This window comes from Microcaecilia unicolor, chromosome 5 (assembly GCF_901765095.1).
Source record: "Microcaecilia unicolor chromosome 5, aMicUni1.1, whole genome shotgun sequence".
Classification (NCBI taxonomy): domain Eukaryota; kingdom Metazoa; phylum Chordata; class Amphibia; order Gymnophiona; family Siphonopidae; genus Microcaecilia; species Microcaecilia unicolor.
The window spans coordinates 305,001,649-305,028,943 of record NC_044035.1 but is presented as its reverse complement, the minus strand read 5'-3'; the positions used below and the strand labels follow the sequence as shown (position 1 = coordinate 305,028,943).

Sequence of the window (27,295 nt, the reverse complement as noted above, 5' to 3'; positions counted from 1 at the left end):
CTATAATTCGGGTTCTTTTTTCCCACATGCATCACCTTGCACTTGCTCACATTAAATGTCATCTGCCATTTAGTCGCCCAGTCTCCCAGTCTCGTAAGGTCCTCTTGTAATTTTTCACAATCCTGTCGCGAGTTAACGACTTTGAATAACTTTGTGTCATCAGCAAATAGATCAAACATGAGCAGTAGTCAATTACAGCAGTAAAAATTTGAATAACAATGCAAAGTATTTTGATCAAGACCAATTTCATCTAACTAGCGCAGGCCAAAATTAGGACATCTTTCTGGAATGGAAAGAAACATCCAAGGTATAAAAGAAGGACATTTTTATCTAGACCTGTTTCAATCACGTCCAGGGTAAGAAAAGGCGTCCTGATTGAGCAGCTGACCAGTGGAGAGATGAAGGTATGACCCCCTCTTTCATTTACTACTGGTTACTTACCCCCTCCCACCGTCCTAGGAAGTGAAAGTGACACGTATGGCCATTCCTAATAGAGCATCAAGCAAGTGTAAGGAATAGCAATGGACTTTGAACCACAGGACCCAGGTATAATTCCCACTTTAACACTTTTATTTCTGTACAAATATGTGAGCCCATACCAACTGTACCTGAATTTATAAGACACCTGCAAGTGTGATGGCTATTGTAATGCTGTACTTTTAGGTACAATTGGCTTTTATCTGTTCCTGGAGTGCTCACAAAAACATATAAATGAATTAAAGTGGGATTTGTATCTGGGTCCTGTTGTTTAAAGTGCACTGTACTGTCCATTTGACTGTCCCTCTGCTCTGCAGGGATATCAGTGTGACAAATATTGTACAAATGATGCAAAACAGATGTTTTTATGCCCTTTTTTTGGTGTTCATATTTTGGATGTTTCATTTTGGAAAATGCTGTTCATTTTGATTGTTTTCAGCGCAATAACATCCTTATGTATTTTCATACAGAAAATCCCCATGTTTTGTTCAAAAATGGCTGTCAGATGGATTGGGGGGGGGGGGGTTGGATGTTGAATGTTATGAGCAGGATGTCCAAATTCTGACTTAAATGTTCTTTCAAAAATGCCCCTCCATGTGTCTTTATAAAATACTAGTGTAAGCACAGATATCATGCCTACCTTGCAGGTGTAGATACTTACACCTACTCAAGAGCAGGGGTAAATGTCTGTGCCTGGACAGTGCAAGTATGAGTGTAGATTAGCCTATGTTTATAATGTACTTTGAACTCCACCCATGCTCTTCCCAAGCTCCACCCTGTACATACATACCGGCAAAATATGACCATCATGTTATGTTGGTCAGTGTTTTGCAAGAGCACATATACACATGCAAATCAGTGTTTTACCAGCTAAAAGGGATTAAAAAATTACCCTCCACATGCTTTGTTGTCCTTGCTTGGATATTTAACTGCAAGATTATGTAAACTATAAAGCCTAAAGGAATTGGGTCAACAACCCATCATCTGCCTGGGTTGAGAAATATCAAACTGTATGGCACGGAGCCTAAGTAAAATACATGTACTATTTCTACAGCATACTCCTCTGGATGGGAAAATGAAAATATAGCACATTTACTTGTGTTACAGAGAGCACTTGGTCCACCACTGCCATTTTTATGTTCTTCTTGGCTTTTCATTAATTATATTGTGAACAATTTAGCATAACATATGCTGTACAAGAAAACAAATCCCCTTTTCAAAGAGATTATTCATCTGAAAGAAAATGCCATAAACACAAAGGTATTTTTATCTGATTCTGTTTTTCCTCTCTCATGAAAAAGCATCCCAGCATTTGTAGTTATGCTTCTCATAATAAAACAGACAGCATAACTAATAAAGCTTTTACTTAAGAGCCACCTGGCTTTTGTTGATTCAGTTCTTGATCTTGCTGCATTTTTTGAGGGTTTGTACTTCCAAAGCCTCACAGAATGAGGTTTAACAAAACTGTAATTGGATTAGTTTGTCATGACTGACCCGGGTCAGGTGGCAGTAGTATTGGGAATTTAAAAAAGGATTAGCATAAAATGTTCTGGTGTCATGGAGCTATCTGGTTACATCAAAATGTAAGCAAGCACAGGGCGGTTAAGAACTACAATTTTCTCAGTCACACAGTAAATTATGCAGGTGGGTTCAAATTTAGACCCCTGGGTCTCACAGTAATATTCTTTTATTACCTGCTAGGTACACAGCTAGCTACAATAATGACAGAGAATTCTTATGGTATCCCATGGTTTGTGTCTAGAATGCTTGTTTGGTAGGGTTCAGGCGGCACTCTTCAGGAGCGGCATCTTGGGGAGCAGCATCTCCCCCTTCATGACATTTTACCTCATCATGGTGACATTCCAAACCCTTATGCTGCCCTGCCGCCTCTGGCACCCGCCTCTTCCTTTTACTGTGGCTGCTTCTCTGAAGTAACTTCCTGTTTCGCCAGAGGCTCAGACAGCTGCAGTAAAGGGAAGAGGCGGGTGCAAGCGGTAGCAGGGCAGCATATGGGAATCACTGCCATTGCCGTTTGGAGGGGCGGCATCTTGGCCAGGGGCCAGAATGTTAGCTCCACCACAGGCGGCATCTTGCCTTGGGCCGGCCCTGGGTACAGGGGTGGGACAGGCAGGGCAGTGAAAAGGTTGATAGATATTAAACATAGGGACTTAGGGGTAGATTCTATATATGACACTTGAAAAATCCGAGCTGAAATAAAATACACCTAAATTTTCACATGGATTATAGAATACCCTGGTGTAAATCATGATACCTAAATTAGGCATGGACTGGGTGTATTCTATGCTGAGTGTTTAAGCTCTTGGATGGTTTGTGCCCTGAAAGTGGACCTCAGTTGGTGAAAGTGCTGAAATCTAGGTCGGCTTCTAGAAGATGTAATTACTTACTGATAACTTTTCCTTCAACTAAAATATATGGTTTAAGGTAGTTTTTGCTCAGTCATTTGTTTTCCTGGCTATTTCTTATTGGAATATTCTCCAATGTGAACTACGTATAATGAGCACTTATTTTTTGTTTCGTATAGCTTTGAAAACCTATTTATTTAGTAGATCCATGGGGCCCTAATTTTTTTCACTATATGTAATGATTTATTTTTCTTTGCATTTGTGTAATTCCTTATGCTTTTTTATCAGCCTCTTATTTATATTGGTTGCAACACAACTTGAATCTAAATTTAGAGAGTTGGCAAGAGATAAATCCCTGATAACATAACATAATATAACAACATGCATAGATTTCAGAAATGCCCACAATCCACCCATTCCACAACCATGGTCAAGGCCAAGCGACTTATAATTTATGTGCATCATGTTGTAGAATATGCTTAGACAGTTGTGCGTGTACATTCTAATTAATGCCAATTAGTGTCAATAGTTGTTTGTTAATTGGCAATTATTGGTGCTGATTGGCTTGTTAACTAATTAAGGGCTCTTACTAAGCAGCGTTATAGGGATGTTAATGTTTTTATTGTGCGTTAACCATGTACGTACCTATAATATCCCTATAGGTGCCTACATGGTTAGCATACGCACTAAGTGTTGGTGCGCTAAAAACACTAATGCACCTTAGTAAACAGGGCCCTAAGTTGTGCATGCAAATTCAGAATACAACTGGATTTGCGAGTGCAACTTAAGTCACGCTATGTAGAATCTGGAGGGATAATTACTAACATGAACTACTATACCGCATACCAGGGCAGACTGATCATTGGGGCAATAGGGTAGTGCCCGATGTCTATACCATTAGGAGGCCCACTCTCTCCTAGCCTATGACTAGTTTATTCACCTTTGATAACTGTCAGTCCTCACCTGCCACACACTAACACCATTAAAGTGCGTATTTATTGAATAAAATGAGACCTGCAGTAAAATGATGTATGTTAATGGAATGTACTAATGCTTTAGCGCACATTAGTAATTCTAGCCCATAATGTTTAACAGAGACTCTAAACAGTTTGTTCAGTCACAATGTTGACACTTGGCTCAGTTTTTTTCAGGGTATGTTTTCATTGTCCTTGATTTAACCTCTATAGCACATTACAATGATTTCCTTCTTGATTTCTCAATAAAAACAAAGTGTGCAGTGAAGTAAAATCAGAATAGGATATGAATTGTAATCTTATCAGTCAAAAAGGAGATTCTGGAGGAGAAATTTAAACTTTAGATTAGAAGTTGAAATCTAGAACCTCTTGAATTAAATTTGAACATATAAAGGGATTTGGGCTTTACTACTGTATTCTCGAAATAGCAGCATCACTTAGGGAGACGTTATCAACGATGCTTACTGTTAAGTCTAGTTATTTTACCACAAGGTCCCATTTTATGCAATGAGACTCTGTGATAAAATAACCCAAATTGTGGTAAAACAATCCAGCTTAACAGTAGCCCACATTGATAACTAAACACAGTACGGTATCCCAAGTCATATGCTCCGATTTCGGAAACTCATTTAAACCCATTTTACAAATGCCACAGACACATTAACAGCATTCATATCCACACAAGGTAAAGCGATATTTATGGAAAGTAATACATGATCACTCCACGGCACAAGCATCTTACTTGCTATAGATATTCCCTGAATCAGCCCAAAAATCACCAGGTGAAAATTCCAAATCCAGTGTGTATCCATGTTTTTGGATAGGACCTAGTATGATCTACTTAAAGTTCAAAGAGTCAAAAAACATAAAATCAAAATAGCTTCTCTTTGGCTACCTGCAGATATTCAGTGACACTTAACTAGTTAGTGCTGCTGAATATCAGAGTTAGTGCCAACGGCGAAACTGGCTAATTTGTCGGCTCTTATGCCATTACTAGTAAAAAAAAGGCCAGTTTCGGTTTGAAATGAAACGGGCGCTAGCAAGGTTATCCCTCTCTCCCTCCCTCCCTCGCTCTCTCCCTCTGTCCCCTCCAAGTCCCACGGCCCTCTTTCTTCCCTTCCTGATTTCCAGGCCCTCCCTCCCTCTCTCTCTCTCTCTCCCTCCCTCCCTCTCTCTCCTTCCCTCTGTCCCTCCCCCAAGTTCCAGTCCTCCCTCCTCTCTGTCTCACAGACATGTCCTTGCAATGCCTCCACCCGCGGCCCTCCCCTCCCTGACACTGGCCACGCCCATCCCCCTACGTGCTTCTCGCCCCCTCCAAAATCGCCAACCCCCCCTCTGCTACCCTCCCCTCCCCCCTCTTACTGAGGTCCTGGCGGCAGCAGTGAAGAGCCTCACGAGTCTGCTGCCTTCCCTTCTCTTCGCTCTCAGCTCTGACTCTGGTCCCGCCCTAATTTCCTGTTTCCGCAAGGGCGGGACCAGATTCAGAGCTGAGAGCAAAGAGAAGGGAAGACAGCAGACTCGCGAGGCTCTTCACTGCTGCCACCGGGATCCTGGTAAAAGGGGGGGAGGGGAGGGTAGCAGAGGGGGGATGGCGATTTTGGAGGGGGGGGGCGACGTGCATGTAAGGACGTCTCTGCCTGCTCCTGCAGTTCTTCAACGCACGTTTCTCACTGAGATCTTAACCCCCTGTTGACGTCAGGCAAGCAGGATTCTACTGCTGGCCAGTGACGTCAGCAGGTGGTTACGATCCCAGGTAGACACTTTCAAATGTTCACATAGCAAATTATTATATTATAAATGCCAGTATTCAGTGTTTAACCACATGTAAACTGGGTCTCACCCTGCCCTAGCTCCGGACCTGGGCCACAAAAGAAACTCTCACACTTATTCAAACTCCACTCACTCTAAGGCCACTCAAACCCCACACTTCTTTCCAATCCCCTTACAGTCGAACTGAAATGGGTAATGGTCCAGAATAGTGATCCAGAGGTTTGGGAGACACTTTTCCAGTTCTGGATTCCACTCTGCTCTCCAGTCCAGGAACCAGACAACACTCCAGCAGCCTTAGTAACAAACTTCAACCTTTTATTGTAACGTCTGCAACTGGCAAACAATTCAGTGATCCTTTCCACAGTCAATGATATAAACTCTTATATAATTCAGTATCAGACTTCTGTTGTTCTGTGTGGAACATCTTTACTATTGTACTTCTCAGGAATATACACAGGGAGCATTTTCTTCCCAGGGCTATTCACATATATACCGTTTCTCCACTTAGTCTATCCTGAAGCCAGATGTAACTCCAGGGCTGTTTTCTCCTCCTTCCATTACCACCAGGCACAAATTCCTTATGTCTGTCCTACTTATGTGGGTGTACCTCACAGGGCAGCACCCCAGCCTTCAGCAGGCTTCTTTCTGCTCTAACTCCTGCTTACGGGCTGGACTCCCCAATCTGCTCAAAGCTCTGGCTCCTTCACCAGTTGCTGTAGAAAGGTCAACTGTCCCTTGATTATAGCCCAAACTTAAGGTGGCACTTCAGGATCTCCCTTGAGTCAGTTGTCAGGGGCTTGCAGGCAATCAAAGACCTTTTCCTGCTCTAATTCTTCTCTTATCTCCTCCCAAATCCTCCCAGAGCTGTCATTCTTCTCAAATGGGCACTACCTTTCACCATTTTATTCCATACACACTTCCCATGGTCTGGGCTTCCTCCCGCCCATGGATCTCCCAGTCACTCCCCCCAGTGACTCTCTAGCAGGGCTCACCCCTTCACCACCCTCTTCCCAGTCTAACAAGGGATAACACACATAAGCTAACTGCCTAAATAGGACTGTATAAAACACAGTCCTATCTTTATGCAGTTCATCTTAAGAGGTTAGGTGCTGAATATTGCACGTAACCGTATAAGTGTTAATTGGTCCAATATGCCCAGATATTCAATGCTGGTGCCTGGACATGGCCCGAAAATCTGGGAATAACACTGACAGCAGCCAAAAAAAACCACCAACCACCGTTGGCACAATATTTACCTTTTTCTGCTTATATCCATAAGTATCAATTATTTTAGAACCCCTATCTTGAAGGCCCAATATTGCTTTTTCTTGTTTATATTGTATGCTTGTATGCTGTATTACCCTCTCTTTTGTGATTACGTACACAATGAATTAAAGACATTTGAGACTACTTTGGAAATTTAGCCATCAAAAGAAAGAAACTGATCAATTAAGATCCCAAGATCCAAAGAATAAGTAACATTATAAATCTTCAAATTTGAGATGGTTATTGGGTGATAAGGGCTAATTACTATCATAAATTTTATTTTATCAGTATTAAATTTAAATTCAAAATTAAGAGTCCAGGATTCCATTAAGTTGATACCTGCTTTGATTTTGTTTGCAATCTCATGTAATTCTTTGATGAATGGGATATCAACAGAAATCAAACAAAATAAAACATGGAAAAGAAAATAAGATGATACCTTTTTTATTGGACATAACTTAATACATTTCTTGATTAGCTTTCGAAGGTTGCCCTTCTTCCTCAGATTGGAAATAAGCAAATGTGCTGGCTGACAGTGTATATAAGTGAAAACATTCAAGCATTACTGTCAGCCAGCACATTTGCTTATTTCCGATCTGAGGAAGAAGGGCAACCTTCGAAAGCTAATCAAGAAATGTATTAAGTTATGTCCAATAAAAAAGGTATCATCTTATTTTCTTTTCCATGTTTTATTTTGTTTGATTTCTATTGATAACCTTAAGAGTGGACTAACACAGCTACCACACTCCTCTACTTATGAATGGGATATAAATTGTCCAAGACAAGCAAAAAGCATAAGGAACAAACAAAAAGGTGAGGTGGAGCCAAAGAGGATGTCAAATGTCTTTATTGCAAACAGCTGGAAAACGACCTGATACGGACGTGTTTGGCACAAATGTCAGCACAATATGTATGGATCTAGCCAGTTTCTCTCTTCCAGCCAATCATTCAATTGAAGACTGCCAATTTGTTCTCTAAGTCTCTCTAGAAATGGAATGTTGGCTACTGGCCGGTAACTTTCAAGTTTATCATGGTCAAGGTTGTTTTTCTTTAGTAAAGGGTAAACCACTGCCTTTTTCAATGCTGTTGGTAGTTGCCCATTATAAAGAGAGGAGTTCACAATTTTATGAGGCTCATAGTTGCCTGCTGCACTATCATTGATGGACAGAGGTTGAAGGAGCAGGTGGTTGGTCAAAGGTCTCTTAGGATTTTGTTAACACTCTCCTCTGTTATTGGGTTAAAAGTGTCCTACATGTCTCTGTCAGGAGGGAGAAAGTTTGTGCACTCCTGGTTAACTGATAGTAGACTGGGTGGAATTGTTTGTAAATCCTGGTGGAGAAATTTAATTTTGTTGGCAAAGTATACAGTAAAATCATTGCAGTTCAGTTTTGACTGGGCAGGCTGGTTCTTTTGTGGGGGTTGCAGTAGGCTGTTTACTATACTGAACAGCTGCTTGATTGAACTGCCTGCCTGTGCAATGCATTGAGAGAAATATTGTTTTTTGGTTGCTGTTAAGGAATGGCAATACTTTGTTGTTTGCTTCCTACAGTTTAACCTGTCTTAATCCAGGCAAGATTTCTGCCATCTCCTTTCCAGTTTCTGCCCTTCACGTTTAAGGATCTGGAGAAAACCAAGTTGAGCATTTGTGAGTGGGGCATAAGACCTTTTTTTAGTGGTACCATTTTCTCTATAGTCTTGGTTAAGTGTGTATTCCAAATGTCAGCCTGTTCTGACAATGTAGTTGTCTTTTCATCCATATGTGGATAGTCCAAGGCCTCTAGGAAATTCTCAACAGTCGGCTTTTTTTTGTATCTGATCTCCTTCCAAACTCTGGGAGGTGCCATTTGTTTCAGGTGGTCACTTAGGGAAAACTTAACTAGAAAATGGTCTGACCATGAAAGGGATGTTATTTCAATACTGCTATCCCAGAATTCTTGGATGTCAACCCATTTGTAGAATACCAAACCTAGTATGTGGCCCTTTTCATGGGTTGGAGAATTGATCACTAATGTTAATCTTAGTGCTGTCATTATGTCCAGAAAGGCAGCTGTGGTGGTAGCTGGGGATTCAATGTGCAGACTAAAATCTTACATGATCACCATCCTAGTGTTATTCAGGGTTACTTGAGTAATCAGGTCTAGGAGTTCTTGCACAGATAATGTGTTGTTATGAGGTGCTCAGCATATCATCAGTAGCCAGATTGGTTTCTCCTCTCCAAGCTGGATTAAAAGAGATGTTGATTCATTTAGCTGGGGGATGGAGGTTCTGCACAGTTTAATTGTATCTTGAATCAAGACTTCTACCCCTCCACCCCATCTACCTGATCTTGGTTGATGATGAATATTGAAACCTGTTGGACATAGTTCAGCCAGTGGTAAACCCCCACTTTCTTCTAGCCAGGTTTCACTTATTCCTAGGATGTCAAGATGCTGTTCATATCTGCCATTATGGATCCCTGAGGATTCCTTTGCTGCTGATCTAGAATTCACCAGTCCTATAGTTCCCAAGAAAGATATGGGGGTGCTGATGGTAGCTTTGGTGTGACAATGAGATGATCTTTTAAGTACTGTTATGTAGGTGTTTGACCTCTTGTACTTTTGCCTTCTCTTTGGTTGGTGGAAATTACAGTTTTCTCTGCCACACACTACTGGGATCCCCAATGTCTCTTGGTCTGCCGGACTAAGGCACATGCTTTATGTCAGAAGCTAGTTAGGCAAATTTCATTGGGTAGCACTGCAGTCCACCCTGTGGATCAGAAGTCTTACTAGTTGGCAATGTAGGATTAAGGCTTTAAATAATCACCTGCTTTTTAAAGTTGTAAATTCAGACCAGTCTTGGGAGATCAATGGCTTCCAGTAATAGAGAAACAAATGGCTGTACTTAGCACTTCTATGTGAATTTCTTTGGAGAATTAATGCAGAGGAGGTTGATGATGGACTTTATTTTTATCGGAATGTAGCAGATTCAGAATCTTAGAAATACTTATATAGTTAAAATAAAACTTCAACTCATGGATTGTAGGTATGCATTTCATAGTTTCTGGTTCTGATATCCATGGATGGTCCAATTGATACAGGTTGTCCATGAGGAGGGTTAGATATAAATATAGATCCAGTTCAGGTCACAGGACATGAAGGAGTTCTTTGTAATATGAAGGGAAGATAAAAGTTTCCTTCTTCCAGCCAAATAAATGACAAGTTTGAAGTTAAATTGAGGACTGGTGCCTCAACACAGACTGAGCAGAAGTCTGTAAAGGTTTGAGTTGTAAATAAGCAAAACGTGTATTACTTCATCTAAGTTGCAGGAGCCTGAAGTGAACACAGCCAGCCCAGCCTACTGTATCAAATGCACTAGACATGTCGAATTGGAGAATTAAAACTTTGTTGCCTAAGCTTAATTCTCATCTAAGGTTGGCTACTAATGTAGTAAGTATGATTACAGTACTATACAAGGTCCTGAAACCCGACTGATATTTATGTAGAAGTGAATGATGCTGAAGATATTCTATTAACTGATGAATGATTAGCCCCTCCAAAACTTTGACTAATAGAGGTATTGAGGCCACTGGTCTGTAGTTGGAAACAATATTAATACTAATTTGACTATGCTACCATTGCAATGCTACCATTGCAATTGGGAATATACCCTGAGATAACATTAAAGTTAGACTTGAATGTAGTTGATCAATTAAAACCTTAGGGGCTGATTTCAAGAGATAATTAGGACAGGAGTCAAGCAAGCATTGTGATTTGGTATATTTGCGAAGAAAATGATTGACTTGGTCTGATGCGATAACTTGAAATGTCAACCAAATTCTATTCATATACGAACAAATGAAATGTCAATCAAATTCTATTTATAGATTTAAAAAAGGATGATTAATTTTGTAAATTAAGAAATTGCTCTAATGAGATGGAAGGATTTTTCAATTCTTGTTTTACTTTAGCTATTTTCTGTTTAAAATAATAGGTCAATTGGTCTGCTGAAGGGACAGATTCATTAATGGAGGTTACCTGTTGAGTATTCAACAGTGAATTAACTAAATCATATAGTTTTCTATGGTTAATTGTTGTTTTACCTATGAATTTAGAGTAATAAGTAATTTTTGCTTTGGAAATCATATGTTTGTGTTCTCTTATGAGCTGTTTACAATTTATCCAATTATCATTAGTTTTAGTTTTGGACCAAATTCTTTCATATCTTTTGCATTTTCATTTCTAAGGGAGATAACCTCGGATTAGGTCTGGATTTGGCTTTGATTGGTGCTATCTGGTCTAGAACTATACTACAGGTTTCATTCCATTTTTGAATGAAGTCAATAGATGGAGGAGAGGAAAATAGTTGACTAATGGGCTTATTTTCAAAAGAGAAGGACGTCCATTTTTCGACATAAATCAGAAGGGATGTCCAAATCGGTATAATCGAAACCCGATTTAGGATGTCCCCAACTTCAGTCCGTCACAAGGATGGCCAAAGTTCAAGAGGGCGTGTCGGAGGCATAGTGAAGGTGGGACTTGGGCGTGCCTAACATTTGGACGTCCTTCACACATAATCGAAAAAAACAAGGACATCCCTGATGAACACTTGGACGACTTTACCTGGTTGTGTTTTTCTTACGACCAAGGCACAAAAAAGGTGCCCAAAATTACCAGATGACCACTGGAGAGAATTGGGCATGACATCCTGTTACTCCCCCAGTGGTCATTAACCCCCTCCCACCTTCAAAAAACATCTTTAATAATATGTCGTGCTAGCCTCTATGCCAGCCTCAGATATCATACTCAGGTCCATGACAGCACATGCAGGTCCCTGGAGCAGTTTTAGTGGGTACTGCAGTGCACTTCAGACAGGCGGACCCAGGCCCATACCTCCCTACCTGTTACATTTGTGGAGGAAACAGTGAGCTCTCCAAAACCCACCACAAACCCACTGTACCCATATATAGGTGCTCCTCTTCACCCGTAAGGGCTATGGTAGTGGTGTATAGTTGTGGGTAGTGGGTTTTGGGGGTCTCAGCACACAAGGTAAGGGAGCTATGTTCCTGGGAGCAATTTTCAAAGTCCACTGCAGTGCCCCCTAGGGTGCCCGGTTGGTGTCCTTGCATGTCAGGGGGACCAGTGCACTACAAATACTGACTCCTCCCATGACCAAATGGCTTGCATTTAGTCGTTTCTGACACGGACGTCTTTGGTTTCGAAAATCACCGAAAATCAGAAACAACCATGTCTAAGGATGTCCAAATTTAAGGACACACTTCAGACTAGACTCGCTGTTATACCTCACCAACAGAAGGTGTCAGAATGTTGATGATGTCGCCAGTGGGTGGAACCTCACCCTGCACTGTCAAACAGTGAAAGAAGCTGCAGTCCTGATGGCCACAAAGTCCTTCTGCAGCCAGCAGACACAAACTGAAGTGCAGGGAGACACAAACACTGGCTGCAGGCAGCAAACACTCTGTATATGGGCAGACAGATCAGATGCCTCAGACTGGGCTCGTTGTTATACCTCACCAACGGAAGGTGTCAGAACATTGACACCTTTGTTTTAGTGTTAGCCATGGTAAGTGACAGGGGTGATCGGCTACATTTTTGATAGGATGTGGGAGAGTCAGGGTGATACACTGCCTAATACTGATGCTAGGGGGTTGATGGGGTCAGAGTGGGTTGGGTGATGCCCTTAGTGGTGTATGGGTTGTCATCAGAGGGTTTAGTTTGTGATTGGGGCTTCAGATGGTTCACCATAAACACACAAGGGGTTGGTGTGTTTGCTTGGGACATCAACTGCAGCCACCATTTAATTAACAAAATAGCTTTGAATCAAAAATGTATGTAAACAAAACAAAAAATGAAAATTTATAAAAGCAAAACAAAACAAAATGAGAAAAAGCTGCAAACAAAACAGAAAAGTAAACAAACAAAATATAGATATAGATATAGATTTTTTTCCCGGCACACCATTATGGCCGGATTCTTTAAATGATGTGCATTTTCCAGGCACAAAATTGTGCACAATCCTGACATGTGTGTGCAACTAAATTGGCTAATGAGCCAAATAGTGCTAATAATTGGATGCACAGTGGCAGTATCATAGCCAATTAGGCTTATCCGAAGCATGATTATGAACACTCAATTACTGGCATTAGTGGGCAAGAATTTGGGTTTGCACACACATCTTACTACGCGCTATTCTATAAAGGTCCTCACACAAATCTTACAGTGTGCAACTCAAAATGCGGAGTGCCCTGGGAGGGGCCTGGGTGGGCCGGGGTATTCACTAAAGATACACACAGTATTGCTGAATACCAGGGATCTGTGCCCAATTTATACATCAAGATTTACACTAGGTTTCAACTGGTGTAATTTCTCACACAAAATGTTGGGCACAGGTCCTGGTGCCAGGTGCTGTTCTATAAGTACATAAGTACATAAGTACATAAGTAGTGCCATACTGGGAAAGACCAAAGGTCCATCTAGCCCAGCATCCTGTCACCGACAGTGGCCAATCCAGGTCAAGGGCACCTGGCACGCTCCCCAAACGTAAAAACATTCCAGACAAGTTGTACCTAAAAATGAGGAATTTTTCCAGTCCATTTAATAGCGGTCTATGGACTTGTCCTTTAGGAATCTATCTAACCCCTTTTTAAACTCCGTCAAGCTAACCGCCCATACCACGTTCTCCGGCAATGAATTCCAGAGTCTAATTACACGTTGGGTGAAGAAAAATTTTCTCCGATTCGTTTTAAATTTACCACACTGTAGCTTCAACTCATGCCCTCTAGTCCTAGTATTTTTGGATAGCGTGAACAGTCGCTTCACATCCACCCGATCCATTCCACTCATTATTTTATACACTTCTATCATATCTCCCCTCAGCCGTCTCTTCTCCAAGCTGAAAAGCCCTAGCCTTCTCAGCCTCTCTTCATAGGAAAGTCGTCCCATCCCCACTATCATTTTCGTCGCCCTTCGCTGTACCTTTTCCAATTCTACTATATCTTTTTTGAGATACGGAGACCAGTACTGAACACAATACTCCAGGTGCGGTCGCACCATGGAGCGATACAACGGCATTATAACATCCGCACACCTGGACTCCATACCCTTCTTAATAACACCCAACATTCTATTCGCTTTCCTAGCCGCAGCAGCACACTGAGCAGAAGGTTTCAGCGTATCATCGACGACGACACCCAGATCCCTTTCTTGATCCGTAACTCCTAACGCGGAACCTTGCAAGACGTAGCTATAATTCGGGTTCCTCTTACCCACATGCATCACTTTGCACTTGTCAACATTGAACTTCATCTGCCACTTGCACGCCCATTCTCCCAGTCTCGCAAGGTCCTCCTGTAATCGTTCACATTCCTCCTGCGACTTGACGACCCTGAATAATTTTGTGTCATCGGCGAATTTAATTACCTCACTAGTTATTCCCATCTCTAGGTCATTTATAAATACATTAAAAAGCAACGGACCCAGCACAGACCCCTGCGGGACCCCACTAACTACCCTCCTCCACTGAGAATACTGGCCACGCAATCCTACTCTCTGCTTCCTATCTTTCAACCAGTTCTTAATCCATAATAATACCCTACCTCCGATTCCATGACTCTGCAATTTCTTCAGGAGTCTTTCGTGCGGCACTTTGTCAAACGCCTTCTGAAAATCCAGATATACAATATCAACCGGCTCCCCATTGTCCACATGTTTGCTTACCCCCTCAAAAAAATGCATTAGATTGGTGAGGCAAGACTTCCCTTCACTAAATCCGTGCTGACTTTGTCTCATCAGTCCATGTTTTTGTATATGCTCTGCAATTTTATTCTTAATAATAGCCTCCACCATCTTGCCCGGCACCGACGTCAGGTTCCAATCCTAGACTGCCCATTATAGAATACCGTTCAGAGACAATGTTTTTCAGCATTGAAGATTGATCGCCATTTACTAAATCCAGCCCTTAGTACCCATATTATTTGAACTGTTATGGAATTACTTCAAAATAACCTCCCCCACATGTACACATTTTCTTGGCAAAGTTACTCACACCAAATTGCAGGTGTAATTGAATGCAGCTTGCTTTGCCAGAGTAATTTTCAAAATCAACTTGTAGGTTTGCTTTAAAAATGTGCAACTTATGCATGCAACAATCCTTAAATTTATGTAGGTAATTACACAATTACCCTCTTATTTGAATATTCCATAACTTAATAGAGGTTTCAGGAAAATTCCAGTAAGCAAGCAATCCACATTTTAAAAAAAACAACAACCTCAAACTTGGAAATATGCTAATAACGTGCAAGAAAAGATAATAGCTTTGGACTGATTCCAGACATCGTCATTCAGATGAACACCAAGGACAATGTTTAGTTATAGATTAATAATCCAAGGTACAAATAGTTCTGAACACATTGGGAAAAACATAAGCACAATATTAAGCAAACTAAAGGTCAAAGGGCAGTCTGTATTTACGAAATGTTTTCAGTTATATATTTTTTTAAGTGCTGACAAATACTGTTTTCAACAAATGATCGTCTTTGCCACAGAGATGTCAAGGACAGATCCAAGAACAGTGAGAATTAAAAACAGTGAGTATAAAAAAAAATATATCAGCAATGCAAATAATCATGCATGTTCTAAAAATTAATGTGAAGTCCTATTTTAACCAGTGATCAGACTTCTTTGATGTTTACAGTCCCATGAACTTAGAATGCAAATTTTTTCTGAACATAAACAAATGTAACTTATTTTTGTTGCAATTTTTAATTTTTCTCATAGATAGGATACACACAGTTACATCAACAGAAAATACATTTCCCACAGACATAGCTTGCTTTTAGCTGACTGAGGAAATGCTAAAATAATGCCAAGAAACAATTCTAGACTGAATTTCATATGAAAATTAGTATACACAATGATTCCCTTACAATATGCAAGAAGTTTGACATGGCAGCTACTGATTTTGACTGTTATAGTATAATTAATAGTTATTAGAATTAAAAAAAAAAGGTTGGAGGAGTATAAAAGGGGAAAAGAAAGTGAACAATATTAAAGGTATGTGAATTACAGGGTACAGATGTGATAGAGTAATACATATATTAAAAACACATATTAGAAAAAGAATGGTACCCATTCTTTTTAAAGTAATAGTCCCACCTAGAGATCCACTTTTGCTTAATAAAATAAAATGGCTTGATACCTATATAGACAGAAATCTTCTCTTCTGTTTAAAATTATACAGTTTTATTCTATACCCATTCATAGCATTTGTCTCCAAGCAGCTAGCGTATCTACATTTAAACAAGATTTGGATGAGTTCCTGGAGGAAAAGTCCATAATCTGCTATTAAGACAGAGATAGGGAAAGCCACTACTTATCCCTGCATCAGGAGCATGAAAGTTTTGCTACTCTTTGGATTCTGCCAGGCACTTGAGACCTGGGTTGGCCTTTGTTGGATGTAGGATACTGGTATAAATGGACCATTGGTCTGACCCAGTATGGCTATTCTTACATTCTAGGAATACATTTTATCTGAGTTTTGAAGAAGGTATTTTAAAGAATATCCATGCTTCATATATACATTTACCTCCAGATTCTATATAGTGCACCTAGAGATCCACACCGATATCTATAAGAATGTGCATAACTTAATTGGCTTAACAAGACACATTTTCATTGGTGTAAATGGATGCGTGTAGTTTTAGGCGCTGAGATATCAACAAAGCGATAGGCACCGATTATATAATACATATAGTTGGCACTGATTTCAGCACCGATTTGTTAGGCACCATATATAGAATCTTCTTCTAAGCATATTCTGTAACCTCTAGTGGAGAAGTGGCCAAGTGGTTAGAGCACCAGCCTTATAATCCAGGGGTGGCTGGTTCAAATCCCACTGTAACATAGTAGATGATAGCAGAAAAAGACCTACCCAGTCTGCCCAATAAGATAAACTCACATGTGTCATTTTTTTTGTATACCATAGCTTGATTTGTACCTGTCTTTTTCAGGGCACAGACCATATAAGTCTGCCCAGCAGTATCCCCACCTCCCAACCACCCACCCCACCACCCACCACCGGCTCTGGCACAGACCGTATAAGTCTGCCCAGCATTATCCCCACCTCCCAACCACCAGCCCTGCTCCTCCTTTTTCAATTTCCAGAACAGATTTTTCTAGATTCTAACATATTTGTCAACGTGACTCATGGTAGTAATGAAAAACAGAAATAATGTTCTTAGGGTCGCAGTGCTGATCCTAGGTTGGCTGCCACCCAGGGCGGATCACCAATGCGCCCCCCCCCCCCCAGGTGCAGCATGACCCCCCCGGCGCAATGACCCCCCCGACGCATCAACCCCCTCTGGGTGCATTCTTAGCTGCTGGGAGCAGCCGTGAGGCTCTCGGCTCCGCTGGCTCCCTGCTCCCTCTGCCCCGGAACAGGAAGTAACCTGTTCCGGGGCAGAGGAAGCAGGGAACCAGCGGAGCCGACAGGCGCGCGGCTGCTCTCTGCACCCCTCCAGCGGCATGCACCCGGGGCAGACTGCCCCCACTGCCCCGCCCTTGGTACTCCGCTGGGGTTATATATTATTGGCCTTTTCTGATATAAAAATTTCCTTTAAATTGGTTCCCCTTTTCTTTTTCCTCCCACTTCTTTTCTAATGGTCTAAATTTTCAATGGGATTATTAGATATTTTGTTTTCCTTAATCTTTTTTGCTGTGTTTGTTTTTCTGAATATTTTCATTGATATGTTTATTTTCTTATACAATGAACATAAGAGCGTAAGAATAATCATACTGGATCAGACCAATGCCTCTGTATCACTCCATGGCGCAACCTCATCTTGAGTATTGCATTCAGTTCTGGTTGCTGTATCACAAAAAAGATATTGTAGAATTAGAAAAACAACCAAAATGATAAAGGGGATGGACCTCATCTCATATGAGGAAAGGCAAAAGAGGTTAGGGCTCTTCAGTTTGGAAAAGAGACTGCTGAGGAGGGATATGATTGAGGTCTACAAAATCCTAAGTGGTGTAGAACAAGCAGCTGTAAATTAATATTTTACTCTTTCAAAAAGTACAAAGACTAGGGGACACTCAATGAAGTTACATGGAAATACTTTTAAAACAAAGAGCAGGAAATATTTTTTGTATTCAACAAACAGTTAAGTTCTGGAATGCTGCCAGTGGATGTGATAACAGTGGTTACTACATCTGGGTTTAAAAAAAAAGTTTAGACAAATTCATGGAGGAAAAGTCCATAGTCTGCTATTGAAATAAACATGGGGAAGTCACTGCTTGCCCTGGTAATGGTAGCATGGAATGTTGCTGCTATTGTGTTTTCTGCCAGATACTTGTGACCTGGATTGGCCACTGTTGGAAGCAGAATACTGGGCTAGATGGACCTATGGTCTACCTCAGTATAGCTAGTCTTATGTTCTTATAAATGATCATATTAGTAAAAAGTGCTTAAGTACTTTTCACTATGCCAATGTTGAATGATTTTCAAAGCAAAAGTGAAGAATAATTCTACTTTGAAAATTACCTTCTAGAAAACTATACACAAAATTACTCCTGCTATTTGGCATGGAAAAGGAAATTTTTGGTGTTTTGCTTCTGCTTCTTTGGCTAACTCCAAAATTGTTATGAAGCCAGCACTTATCCTGGACACCTTATATAGTATGAAGCCCCGCCCAGTGCATCCTGGGCTGGGTGCCGCCATTTTTGAGGCGGGGCCAATGGAAGAGGAGGAAGGCCACCTCCCTCCTCCAACGAAGATAGGGGATGGGGAATGGCCGCTAAGACCACCAGGTCAGAGGGTGGGGACTGACTTGTGGCCCACTGGGCCCCCTGAACCTGTATCAGGGGGGTCCAGCCCCCGTGTCACTGGGGGGGGGGGGGGTCGTGTTTCACACGTTCATGGGCTCTTATCATGGGGTGGTAGCAAACACAGGTTCTAGTATGGCGCCAATAGCCTCTTGTGCTTGCATTGGCCCATCAGTGTAGTGATTACTTTTAATAATTTAGCCCATCTGGGCTAACTTGGTGCCCTACTCCTCTCTGGGGCCATTTTTGGGCTCATTTTAATTTACACTAGGGGCTCCGATTAGGTCTGGGGTGTTCCTGGATCTTTTTGGTGCTGGCCAGGCTGGCTTCCATGTCATTGGGACCCATTTTAGGTCCAGAGAGGGTCCGGGGACTGGATTTAAGCTGTAGTATCATCCATCAACCGCTAGGGGGCATTACACTAGCTATTTACTATATAACAGCTGAGGAGGAGGAGGACATTGTGCAGCCCATTTGGAAATTATTCTGGTAATGGTTTTTCTTTCCAATAAAAGAACACATTAAAGCAGTTTGTGCAGTGACTTCTATAGCAGCAACAGCTCTCACAATGGTGACTATGCTTAGTGGTGAATGATTTCATACATAAAAGCCAGGGAGAAGAGTTTCCACAAGGCTGGGGATAACTCTAGCAAATTTTCACGTGGAGGTGCATTATCGAACGGGGATGCCCATCTCTAAGGGCGCCCATCTCTAAGGACGTCTCCGCAAAGGGGCGGGGCATCCTGTATTATTGAATCAAGATGGGCGTCCATCTTTCATTTCGATAATACGGTCGGGGATGCCCAAATCTCAACATTTAGGTCGACTTAAGAGATGGTCATCCTAAATGTTGAGATGGTCGACCTTAGAGATGGACGACCTCGGTTTTCGCCAATAATGGAAACCGAGGACGCCCATCTCAAAAATGACCAAATGCAAGCCCTTTGGTCGTGGGAGGAGCCAGCATTCATAGTGCATTGGTCCCCCTCACATGCCAGGACACCAACCGGGCACCCTAGGGGGCACTGCAGTGGACTTTACAAATTGCTCCCAGGTGCATAGCTCCCTTACCTTTGGTGCTGAGCCCCCCAACCCCTCCCCCCAAAACCCACTTCCCACAACTGTACACCACTATCATAGCCATAAGTGGTGAAGGGGGGCACCTAAATGTAGGTACAGTAGGTTTTGGGTGGGTTTTGGAGGGCTCACATTTACCACCACAAGTGTAACAGGTAGGGGGGGATGGTCCTGGGTCCGCCTGCCTGAAGTGCACTGCACCCACTAAAAACTGCTCCAGGGACCTGCATACTGCTGTGATGGAGCTGGGTATGACATCTGAGGCTGGCATAGAGGCTGGAAAAAAATGTTTTTTAAAAATGTTTTTGGGTCGGAGGGGGTTGGTAACCACTGGGGGAGTAATGGGAGGTCATCCCGCATTCCCTCCGGTGGTCATCTGGTCAGTTTGGGCACCTTTTCAAGGCTTGGTCATGAAAAAAATTGGACCAAGTAGTCGGCCAAATGCTCATCAGGGACGCCCTTCTTTTTTCCATTATCGGCCGAGGATGCCCATCTCTTAACCATGCCCCTGTCCTGCCTTCAGTACACTGCCGACATGCCCCCATGAACTTTGGTTATCCCTGCGAAGGAAAGCAGTTGAGACGCCCAAAATCAGCTTTCAATTATGCCGATTTGGGCGACCCTGAGAGAGGGATGCCCATCTCCCAATTTATGTCAGAAGATGGGCGTCCTTCTCTTTCGATTATGCCACTGATTGTGCCCCTTGTTAAAATCTATAGTGAAACCATGGATAGAATTAGAAGTTTTCACTTTTTTTCTGTAAAGATACAAAAAAAAAAGATGAGATTGTGCTGCTTTTGTTGAGAATATTTTTGCACCTTTATAAATAAATACCGCACAGCAGCAAAAGTTAATTTAACCAGCTGTGCTGTGCTATCAAGTTTCAGGCACAAACAAAGAAGTTTTTCTTTTGCCTTCACTGAACAAGTGACAACTTTGGATTTATGACGATATATGAAACGAAAGACACAGTGCTCAAGGTAAGTCATTCATTAATCATAAGCAAAACAGGCTGGAATCAAGGTTGCACAATGTGGCATTTATTATTAACCAAATTATGTTTTTTTTCATCCTATTTCTGTTTAGTTGATACTTGGAAATTTGGATGCTGTTCAAAATGAAAGTTTCATTGTTTTTCTCAGTATTATTGTGCTTTTACAGACATTTTTTTTATTTATTTTGCACCGAAGTTCTGAATTTAAAAGTTTCATGGCCCTGAAAGTTTACACATTTCTCAGTGAAAACTTTTCCCTTTCAGAAGATAAAGGAAACAAGAGCCTTGGGTGAAAGAAACAACTGGGAGAAATTCTATAACTTGATACCTCCAGTTAGGTGCACCAAGATACCATTAAGCTGACTCCCTTACAGTAAAGTGAATGATTGAGTCATTTCCCTTACCCCATTTATTTGCTTTAAATGAATTGACTGGGGAATTTAGGGGTCCTTTTACTAGGCTGTGGTAAAAGAGGACCTGTGCTAGCATCAGCATGTGTTTTGATGCATTCTGAGGCTCCCTATTACCGCAACGGGTAAAAGGCTATCTTTTTTTCTGAAAAAAAGAAATGGCCATGTGACGTGAACCACTTGTCATGTGGCCATTTCGGGGGCGAGCACTTATCACCCATTGAGGTGGTGGTAAGTGCTCCCATGCAAATCCTGCAATAACTGGGCAGCGCATGGTGCTGCCTGATTACCACTGGGTAAGCACGGAAATGGCACACACTGGGGGTTGGAAAGTACCGCCAGGCTCCTGCAGTAGTTCTGGCTTGGCACGCGCCAACCCTTTAGTAAAAGGGCCCCTTAGTGTTGTGGCAGGAAGGGGGTGGGGTAGTTATGGGGGCAGAGGGTAGGGAAAAGGCAATGGGCTGCTGTGATTGGTGTGCTGTTTGTAGGCTGTGCACCAATCACAGTTAGGCAGTGGAGAAAAGATGGAAAAGTTTTGGTGGGCTGGAGTTAGCTTTGGAGCCTGGGTGAAGAGAAGGTTGCAATTTTTATTCTTACCATGGGGTCTTTGGTTGTTGTTGGTGATTGGCAGCTGATGTATTCTTTCAGGGTTTCTTGGGCTCCCAGGATGCCTGTGTATTTTTAGCGCATCAGGTGTTTTTTTTTTCACACACTGCATTAGGTAAGGTGATCTTGGAATTCCTCTTCTGTTCGGGTAGGCGTGCACGATTTATCCTACTGGAGGGCTTGATTTTAGAGGTAGCATGTACAGGGTGGCAGCAGCCGATGACATGTGGTTGCAAGAAATAACTCAAGCTAGGTCTTGACAATTGCAGGGTGGCACTCCTGTAAGTGTTCCATGGTCTGAAAGCAATAGTGTGACCTCAGTGGTTTTTGCAACTGTTGGGAAGTTAGGTGCTATAAATCAGTTACGTGTGCAAATACAAATTAGTGCCAATTAGTGCTTTCTAAGGCCAATTACTGTTACTTATCTCCAATTAAGTGCCAATTTGCTAATTATGTTTTGCGCAACTGAGCCTATTATATACCTGGGTGCACAATTGCATGCCCAACTTCAGGCGCCATTTACTGTATGTGTTTTGTGTAGTAGGGATTCCATCTCATGGGCTTTTGGGGGATAGGCCTGCAATATATATATATATATATATATATATATATATATATATATATATATATATATATATACATAAAAAGAAATGAAAACAGAATGCCATCGAGTGACAGGACAGATCCCAGGAACAACAGAAAACAGACACAAAACTAACGTTACAAAGCTACAGAGGAAAGCAGAAGTGGCTAAAACTTAACATATAAAAACTGTAACTAACTGTGGTTGTTGAAAAGTTCACCAGAACTAACACATTAAAAATCACAGCAAAAAGATAGGTCTTAATTTTATTTTATAAAAACACAGGCAAGGACATTTACAGGGCTCTATTTGCGCCAAAGATGGAACAGAGGACTGACTGTGTCACTCTCTTTCTTCACTGTTTTATGTGAAACAGAGCAGAGATGAGACTGGGTGGAAGTTTGCAGAGATCTCACCTACAGCATACTTCCATTGCCTCATGACTCATAAGGATTTCTTCATCAGATATGCAATGGAGTAGAGGCTGTCTCCTAGTGGGAGTGTATGTGGACAAAGTAGGCAGGGAACCAAGTATCAGCAAAATAAGAGACACTAGACAACTGAGATACCAAATGAGAAATTATTTATTAAGAAGATAATAACGACCATATTGGGTCAGACCAATGGTCCTTCTAGCTCAGTATACTGCTTCCAACAGTGGCCAATTCAGGTCATAAATACCTGGCAGAAACACGATTAGTAGCAATATTCCATGTTACCAATCCCAGGGTAAGCAGTGGCTTCCCCATGTCCATCTCAATAACAAACTATGGATTTTTCCTCCAGGAACTTGTCCAAACCATTTTTAAACCCAGATATGCTAACTGCTGTTACAACATCATCCGGCAGTGAGTTCCAGACCTTAACTATTCTTTGAATTAAAAAATATTTCCTTCTATTTTTTTTTTAAGTATTTCCACGTAATTTCATTTAGTGTCCCCTGGTCTTTGTACTTTTTGAAAGAGTGAAAAATTGATTCACTTCTACCCATTCTACACCATTCAGAATTTTGTAGACCTCAATCATATCCCCCCTCAGGTGTCTCTTTTCCAAGCTGAAGAGCCCTAACCTCTTTAGCTTTTCCTCATATTGGAAGAGTTCCATCCCCTTTATCATTTTGGTTGATCTTCTTTGAACCTTTTTGAATTACACTGCAATTTTTTTGAGATACAGTGACCAGAACTGAATGCACCATGGAGTGATACAGAGGCATTATAATATTCTTGGTCTTATTTTGCATCCTTTTCCTAATAATTCCTAGCAACCTGTTTTTCTTTTTTGGCTGCTGCCGCACACAGAGTGGGGTTAAATGGGCAGTATTCACAATGGAAAAGGGTAGTTAGTGGGGTTCCTCAGGGGTCTGTGCTAGGACTGCTACTTTTTAATATATTTATAAATGATTTAGAGATGGGAGTAACTAGCGAGGTAATTAAATTTGCTGATGACACAAAGTTATTCAAAGTTGTTAAATCGCAACAGGATTGTGAAAAATTACAAGAGGACCTTACGAGACTGGGAGACTGGGCGGCTAAATGGCAGATGACGTTTAATGTGAGCAAGTGCAAGGTGATGCATGTGGGAAAAAAGAACCCGAATTATAGCTATGTCATGCATGGTTCCACGTTAGGAGTTTCGGACCAAGAAAGGGATCTGGTTGTCGTCGTCGATAATACACTGAAACCTTCTGCTCAGTGTGCTGCTACGGCTAGGAAAGCGAATAGAATGTTGGGTATTATTAGGAAAGGTATGGAAAACAGGTGTGAGGATGTTATAATGCCATTGTATCGCTCCATGGTGCGACCGCACCTTGAGTATTGTGTTCAATTCTGGTCGCCACATCTCAAGAAAGATATAGTAGAATTGGAAAAGGTGCAGAGAAGGGCGACTAAAATGATAGCGGGGATGGGACGACTTCCCTATGAAGAAAGATTAAGGAGGCTAGGGCTATTCAGCTTGGAGAAGAGACAACTGAGGGGAGACATGATAGAGGTATATAAAATAATGAGTGGAGTGGAACAGGTGGATGTGAAGCGTCTGTTCACGCTTTCCAAAAATACTAGGACTAGGGGGCATGCGATGAAACTACAGTGTAGTAAATTTAAAACAAATTGGAGAAAAGTTTTCTTCACCCAACGTGTAATTAATCTCTAGAATTCGTTGCCGGAGAAAGTGGTGAAGGTGGTTAGCTTAGCAGAGTTTAAAAAGGGGTTGGACGGTTTTCTAAAGGACAAGTCCATAAACCACTACTAAATAGACCCGGGAAAAATCCACAATTCCAGGAATAACATGTATAGAATGTTTGTACGTTTGGGAAGCTTGCCAGGTGCCCTTGGCCTGGATTGGCCGCTGTCGTGGACAGGATGCTGGGCTCGATGGACCCTTGGTCTTTTCCCAGTATGACATTACTTATGTACTTATGTTTATTTATGCCTTCAAAGAAATGATGCAAATTGGTGAGGTAAGACTTCACTTAGCTGAACCTGTCCCATTAAACCATGTTTATGTGTTCTGTAATTTTATTCATTAATATATGATTTTTTTTCCTTTTGGAGAGGTGAGAGGAAATTGAGGGAAGGAATGAAGAATGGAGGCCACCCCAGGGAGAGGAGGAGAACAGGTATCAGGATTTGGGAGGACTAAGGGTCATCATGAGAGGGCATGCGGAAGATGCCAGCTTGTTCAAGGATGAATGTCATGAGCACAAGTGTTTTTAGCATTCATTCCTGAATGAGGAATATTATTTCTTTCCTCTCATAAATGACCCTTAGCATAGGCGCCCGGTATAAGAGGCTTGGAGAGGCTAAGCCTCCCCTGCTGTGCTCTGAGGGGTTTAAATTGTTGATTTACCTCCATCCTCACAGCAGGAGCTGCAGTGAAAGCCCTCTAGCCTTGTGTAACTAGTTGTAGAAATTGGTTTATGGTTTAATTTGTTTACTTTACTGCTGGGAGAGCAAGGGGGGGTTGGCTGGAGGTGTCCTTGGTTGCCAGGGAGATATTTAACGAGGATGACTTCCTGACCTACACTGAGGACAGATAGCAGCAGAATCGGATACTGGGCCAGCATGATCAGAAAAAGTCACCAGACAACAAAGTTAGAAAAGATCATTTTATTTTCATTATAGTGTTTGGAATATGTCCACTTTGAGAAACAGGTGCTCAACAATAAGAGTTTATATTTATTTATGTACTTATTTATGGCATTTTATCCCACATTAAACATGAATTCCCACTTCAGGCACAGGCAGCTCCTTGTGACTCTGGGCAAGTCACTTAACCCTCCATTGTCCCAGGTACAAAAAAGTACCTGTATATAATATGTAAGCCGTATTGAGCCTGCCATGAGTGGGAAAGCGTGGGGTATATCAAAAAACAATAAAAACAAATTAGGGTGTTTTGTGGCTCTACATGAGAATTGTGATGATATGATCCCTTGTTTCATATTGTTGACGATCTGCATTTTCCGTATGGGTGGTATGTTGGTGTATTAGGTTCTGCCCAGTGTAATATTTATGGTACAGTAAGGTTCTGAGCATGTTTTTGCACAAAGTTGTGCATAGTGTTTTGCAGTTGATCGATTGTGCTTAGAATATGCTTTGATCAACCACTTTATTCTTTGACATATGATACATATCTAATATCTAAATTTAATAAAAGGTATTAATTGTGACTTTTATTTTTATTTTTTCTGTGTTATCAGACAATTATGGATTTAAGCTCCACCCCTGGCCCCACCCATAACCCCGCCCCCTTTAGCCTCCCCAAACAGTTGGGCCACCGACCGCCTATGACCCTTAGCTTGAGGTTCATGGCATCTAGCTGCTGGCCTATCTACTACACTGCAGCAGCTAGAGCCCCATTTCCAGTAGCACCTGGGGTGACAGCCAGGGTTGCACCCCCAGGTGCCACAAAAGATGCTACAGTGACTGCTTCAGGAGCACTCAATGGCAACAGATAGATATTAGGGATCTCCTCCATATCTGACACTATCACCATCTCCTGGAGATCATCCCCCTGTTTCTGGAAAGATGGGTAGGAAATGGAGGTTATGAGGAAGGGTTAGAGGAAGAGTTAGGAGGAACAGTGAAGGGTGGTTGGAACAGAATCTTTGTAAGAGTTCCAGCTGACTCCTGGTGGTCCTGGGTAGTCAGGGCCAGGCCTACAACTGTATCACCAGGTGGTCCTGGAAAAGGTTTTGTAGCTTCCTGCAGAGCTATTGGTATAAAAATCAGCTTTTTAGTTGTTTGATCAGAATGGGCACAGCACTGATATTGTTGGCATCATTGACTATTCATTATTAGGTCATCCTACGACTGGTGCCACCCTAACAGGTGGGATATGGCTTGAGACGGATGTAGATTTAGAGGGGCATAATCGAACGGGTACGACCATCTCTAAGGGCGTCCATCTCTAAGTATGTTCCGGCGAAGGGGCGGGGAAACCCATATTATCGAAACAAGATGGAAGTCCATCTTTCATTTCGATAATCCAGTCGTGGACTCCCAAATCTCAACATTTAGGTCGACCTTAGAGATAGTCGACCTAAATGTTGAGATGGTCGACTTTAGAGATGATCGTCCTGTTTTTTGGCAATAATGGAAAGCGAGCACGCCCATCTCAGAAATGAACAAATCCAAGCCATTTGGTCGTGGGAGGAGCTAACATTCATAGTGCACTGGTCCCCCTGACATGCCAGGACACCAACTGGGCACCCTAGGGAGCACTGCAGTGCACTTCACAAATTGCTCCCAAGTGCATAGCTCCCTTACCTTAGGTGCTGAGCCGCCCAACCCCCCCCCCAACCCCACTCCCCACAACTGTACACCACTACCTTTAGGGATGAAGGGGGGCACCTACATATGGGTACAGTGGGTTTTGGGTGGGTTTTGGAGGGCTCACATTTACCACCACAAGCGTAACAGGTGGGGGGGGGATGGGCTTGGGCCCACCTGCCTGAAGTAC

The 27,295-nt window shown here is 41.9% G+C and overlaps 1 long non-coding RNA gene across 1 annotated transcript in view; it reads left to right on the top strand.

Annotated features, from left to right (window-relative positions):
- The first annotated feature begins 15,343 nt into the window (after nt 1-15,343).
- The window catches only part of LOC115471436, a 32,942-nt gene continuing 20,990 nt past the window's right edge, over nt 15,344-27,295 (top strand). Inside the window, exon 1 of the long non-coding RNA XR_003942331.1 lies at nt 15,344-15,431. This is a non-coding gene — a long non-coding RNA (uncharacterized LOC115471436). The remainder of the gene's footprint in view (nt 15,432-27,295) is intronic.